At 42.9% G+C, this 5,896-nt stretch overlaps 1 non-coding gene across 1 annotated transcript; it reads right to left on the minus strand.

Annotated features, from left to right (window-relative positions):
* Positions 1–5,036: 5,036 nt before the first annotated feature.
* Positions 5,037–5,109, minus strand: trnaf-gaa (transfer RNA phenylalanine (anticodon GAA)). Its single transcript has one exon. It is a non-coding gene; the product is annotated as a tRNA-Phe (tRNA).
* Positions 5,110–5,896: the final 787 nt, after the last annotated feature.

Genomic DNA, 5,896 nt, shown 5'->3' on the forward strand with positions numbered 1-5,896 from the left:
TTTCAGCCTTGCAGAAGGCGGAATTGATTTCCATATGGAGCCTGCTTGAGGACCAGAGAGCTGGATTCAAAGAGCTTGATTAACTAAATGTACAGATAGCCAAGTGGGAATATAAAGTTGTTGCAGTAATTGTGGCCTGACTCCAAAAACAACAGGACTGGGTTCTGGACTGGAATGGAATGGAATTCTTCAGTGTTTCTGCTGTTTGGCTTGCATTGACTCATCGATTTTCTTGTTTTTCACTTTGTCGATGCCTTTGAATAATTGTGGATCCTTCTTCAGATTGTCTTCTTTCACCAGGTAGTTCTGACCTCTGATGATGATGATCGTAATGAGCTTCAACTCACTGATAGTTTTGGAACTGAACAGATTTCCTTTGCTTGAGTCTACAACATGGAACTCAGTCTGACGTGTGGACCCATGGGAGGATTTGAATGCCACACCTGCGTTGAAGAATACAGTTGCATTCATCCAATAAGAGACCGAGTAGAAGTGACAGTTCAGTCAGTCAAACATTAAACTTTTAATTTCAGGGTGGTGAGTTTGAGTGCCATTTTGTTTTTCCCTTTTTTAAGGCTTCATCAGCAGAGAGTACAGGGAGTGTTTGAAATGAAATTCAGCAAAAGTATGAGAGCGTCTCACTTTGATTCGGGACTCATCTCTCTGCAGCATCTCGCTGTGAAAGATTGAACTTCATCTCATTTCATTCCCAGCTCGGGGTCAGTGCGGCTCAATGGGACTTCTGGCTGTCTCCTGCTTCACAATCCATCAGTGCTGATAAAGCAATGGGGAATATTATTCACGGCTCTGTAACCTGAGGACACCGATTTAAGGTGAATGGCAAAAGAACCAAAGGCAACATGAGGAAAAACTTCTTTTGCACAGCGAGTGGTTAAGATCTGATATGCACTGCTTGAGAGTGTGATGGAGGCTGATTCAACCATAGCTTTCAAAATGGTATAAGATAATTATCTGAAGTGGAAAACTTGCATGTTTTCATGGAATACATGAGTCTGTGGCATGAGCTGAGTTGCTCGTGCAGAGAAGCAGCACAAGCACAATGAGCTGAATGGCTTCCTTTTGTTCTGTAACTATTCTATGATCTATGATTCTTTTCAGAGTGAAATCAACACTCACATACAAGAAACTGACAGGTACACTGTAAACTTCGCATTACCAGACAAGAAATTGACAGATACAGTGTGAAACCCACAGTCACGGAGCAGCAGTTGGCAGGTAACGTGTAAAAATCTTTCTTTCATATCCCAACTGCAAGGTACAAAGGAAATTAGGTACAAACCCAGGCTCACACTTCAAAGACTGAGAGATACAAAGCAAAACACATATTCACTTACAAGTGCAGAGACGAAGACACACTCAGAGGAGGTGCAGATTAAAGACACATGCATGTAACAGAAACTGATAGGGATAGAATCAAACCCTTTCTCACTTCTCAGAAACTGATAGATATAGACAAAAGCTGATGCTCACATACAAGTTGTTGAAAGATATGTGGTGAAACTCACAGAGCAATAGCAGAAACAAACAAGTACTGAATAATACCCACAGTCACAGACCAAAAACTGAAATATACTGAGTTAAACACCACTTTCTCACACCAGAAACTCATGGCTACAAAGTGAAGCTGACTCTATCCTCCCAGGCACTGACAGGTGCAAAAGAAAAAACTCACGACGATTCCAGGTCATGAAATGTACGTAATGAAACCTTTCAGCTGAAAGAATAGCATTAATGACAGGTGTGATACCCAGAATGCTCAGCGGCCTAGAATCCGCTCTATCTGTGACAGGACCGGGGCTCGCAGGCGCGGGAGAGAGCTTTGTCAGCAGCAAGAGCTGCGGGTTCGGTGTTGGAGCACGATATTCACAAAGTGCGAGAAGACTTTGCGGGCTCACACAGCTGGACAGGGCCTCAGGGCCACAATAAGATGGAACAATCCCATCTGTATCCCTGTGGATGGCGGTGGTGAAGCTTTTCCCGGTGAGGCTTCCCGAAACGGCGTCGAAAAATGGATAAGAATTGGGGACTGGTTCGGGAGCGTTTTTTTATTCGTTCGTGGGATGTGGGCGTCGCTGGCTCGATCTCAGCTCGAGTAATGTGTCCAGTTCTGGGCACCAGGCTTTAGAAAGGACATCAAAGCTTCTGAGACAGTTCAGAGGAGATTTACTGGAATGATACCAGAGATGAGGGGTGTCAGTTCTCTGGACAGGCTGGTGAAGCTGGGATTGTTCTCCTCAGAGTAGAGAATGTTAAGGGAAGATTTAATAGAGGTGTTCAGAATCATGAAGGATTTTCATAGGGTAGAGAGGGAGAAACTGTTTCCACTGTCCTGGGGGTCAGTAACCAGAGGACACAGATTTAAAATAATTGGCCAAAAATGTCAAGGGGAGGTGAGGATAGATCTTTTTACCCAGTAACTGATTCGGATTTGGAATGAATTGTCTGACAGGGTGGTGGAAACAGATTCAATTATAACTTTCATCAAGGAATTGGACAAATATTTCAAAGTAAAATTCTCCAGGATTATGGGGAAATAGGCAGGGGGTTGGACTAATTGCATCTTTTTGTCAGAGAGTCAGCAGAGACACAATGGGGCCGAATGGCCTCCTTCTGTGCTGTATGATTCTATGAACATAAGAACGAGGAGCCGGAGTCAGCAAGTCAGCCACTCGAGCCTGCTCTGCCATTCAATACAATCATGGCTGATCTCATCACGGCAGTTCTTGTTTCTTGCCAGTAGATGTCACTTCACTCCAATGCAGTGAAGTATACAAATCTGAGAGAGACACAACAGGAAATAATTGTTCACATTATATTGAATGTGTGGGATTTAGAAATACTAGGAGTGGAGACGAGTTATTACTTGTCTGCTCGATCCCCATAGCCCTGTAAAATTATTTCCTTCAAGTGCCCATTCAAATTCCTTTTGTAATCCTCGATTGTCTCCATTTCCACCGCCCCCGTGGGCAGCGAGTTACAGATCATCACCAATCAGTGTAAGAAAGTTCTTGCGCACATTCCCCCTGTACTTCCAGTCCAAAACCTTCAATCTGTGTCCCCTAGTCCTTGTACCAATAGTTAACGGGAACAATGTTTCCTTGCCAACTTATTTAAAACTGTCATAGCCGAAAACACATCTATCAATTCTCCCCTCACTCTCCTTTGATGCAGGTAGAACAACCCTAGCTTTTCCAACCTAACCTTGTAACTAAAATCCTCCATCCCTGGATCCATTCTGGTGAATTTCCTCTGCATCCTCTCAAGGACGCTCACATTCTTTCTTAAGTGTGGTAAGCAAAACTGGAAGCAACACGCCAACCGGGGCCGAACCAGAGCTTTATAATGGTTCATCATAACTTCCCTGCTTTGTACTCAATGCCTCTTTTTTTCAAGCCCAAGATCCCATATGCTTTGCTAACCACTCTCGCAATATGACTTGCCACCTTCAAAGATTGATGCACATGAACCCCAAGTCCCTCTATTCCAACACACACTTTAGAACTGTGCCATTAAGTAAATATTGCCACTCCCTATTCCTTATGCCAAAATACATCACCTCACACTTGTCACTATTAAATTCCATCTGCCACCTGTCTGCCCATTCTGCTAGCCTATCATTGTCCTGTTGCAGGCAGTTCATATCATCCTCACTGTTTGCCACTCCTCCAAGTTTGTTGTCATCGGGATATTTTGAGATTCTACTCAATATTCCAAGATCCAAGTCATTTATCTTTAGCAAAAAAAGCAGTGGTTCCAGCACTGACCCTTGGGAAACACCACTGTCGACTATCCTCCAGTCTGACAAAGAATCATTTCATAAGACTCGCTGTTTTCTGTCCTTAAACCAATTTTCTATCCAATTTGACACTGACCCTCCTATACCACGAACCTCAATTTTGTTAACCGCCCTTTTATGTGGTACCTTGTCAAACGCTTCCTTAAAATCCATATAAACAACATCCACTGCATTCCCTTCATCAACCTGCTCTGTTAGTTCATCAAAAAATGCAGTTAGATTAGTCAAGCATGAACTCCCATTTATAAATCCATGCTCACTCTCCTTAATTAACTCAAACCTCTCCAAGTGACTGTTGATTTTTTACCCTGATTATTCTTTCTAAAACCTTACCCACCGCTGCTGTTAATCTACCTAGCCTGTAGTTAGCCGGACTGTCCTTACACCCTTTCTTGAATAAGGGCGTCGCATTTGCCACTGTTTACTCCTGGCACCTCCCCCGTATCCAGGGAAGATTGGAAGATTATGGCAAACTCTTCCATGATCTGCATCCGCATTTCCTTTCGCAAACTGGGATGCCAGCCATCCAGACCAGGTGATTTATCTACCCTAAGCACAGCCAGCCTTTTTAGTACCACCCTCTCTCAATTTGTACCCTCTCCATTGACTCTACTGTCTTCACTTCGACTGATATTTTGTCAAATTCCACTTCCTCAGTGATCACTGATACGAAGTACTCATTAAGTAGATTAACATTGCCCTGCACCTCTAAGCTTATATTATCCTTTTTGTTCCTAATAGGCCCGACTCAACCTCTTACTACTCACTTATCATTTACATGCTGCTCGAAGATTTTTGGGTTTCCTTTCATGTTGACTGTCAGTCTATTCTCATAGAAATAGAGAATAAGCAAATATAGAAGATATACGTATGTCCCATCCTTGATGAGGTGGAATTTTTTATGCTGTGGGTAGTAATGTCTTGGCCCACGAGTGTGCTGGAAGCAGAGACAATCATTGATTTGAAAAGGAAATTAGATGGATACTTGAAGGAAAGAAACTTGCAGGAGGAAAGGGACCGAGCTGGTGAGTGGAACTGACTAGATTGCTCCGGGGAGAGCCAGCATGGACGTGATAGACCAAACGACCACCTTCTGTGCTGTAAATGACTCTGTGTTGTTTCTCAAATTCAATCCACTGGTGCTTGGTAAATAATTTCAAAGTAAATTGTGCAACCAGAAAATCAGAACCAAGGCAAGGGACGCATAAGGAAGCAAAATTGCTGAAACCCGGGATTGAACCAGGGACTTTTAAATCTTCAGTCTAACACTCTCCCAACTGAGCTATTTCAGCCCTACATTGATAGTGACTTGGTGTCCTTGTTTTGGAAGAAAATACATACATTCAAGTTTTCCAAAAAATTAAAGAACACAACATGTGAGTAATATTCCCCATTGCTTTCTCAGTACTGATGGATTGTGAAGCGGGAGACAGCCAGAAGTGCCACTGAGCCGCACAGACCCCGAGCTGAGAATGAAATGAGATCAAATTCAATCTTTCATAGTGAGATGCTGCTGAGAGGTAAGAGTCCTGAATCAAAGCGAGACTTGCTCATTTCAAACACTCCCTGTACTCTCTGCTCATGAAGCCTTAAAAAAGGGAAAAACAGAATGGCACTCAAACTCACAACCCTGCCATTAAAAGTCTCATATTCGACTGACAGAACTGTCACTTCTACTCGGTCTCTTGTTGGATGGATGCCACTCCAATGCAGGGGTGGCATTCAAATCCTCCCATGGGTCCACATGTCAGACTGAGTTCCATGTTGTCGACTCAAGCAAAGGAAATCTGCTCACTTCCAAAACTATCAGCAAATTGAAGCTGATTACAATCAACATCATCAGAGGTCAGAACTACCTGGTGAAAGAAGACACTCTGAAGAAGGATCCACAATTAATCAAAGGCATCGACAAAGTGAAAAACAAGAAAATCGATGAATCAATGCAAGCCAAACAACAGAAACACTGAAGAATTCCATTCCATTCCAGTCCAGAACCCAGTCCTGTTGTTTTTGGAGTCAGGTCACAATTACAGCAACAACTTTATATTCTCACTTGGCTATCTGTACATTTAGTTAATT

The sequence above is a fragment of the Heterodontus francisci genome, unplaced genomic scaffold (genome assembly GCF_036365525.1).
Source record: "Heterodontus francisci isolate sHetFra1 unplaced genomic scaffold, sHetFra1.hap1 HAP1_SCAFFOLD_59, whole genome shotgun sequence".
Taxonomy (NCBI): domain Eukaryota; kingdom Metazoa; phylum Chordata; class Chondrichthyes; order Heterodontiformes; family Heterodontidae; genus Heterodontus; species Heterodontus francisci.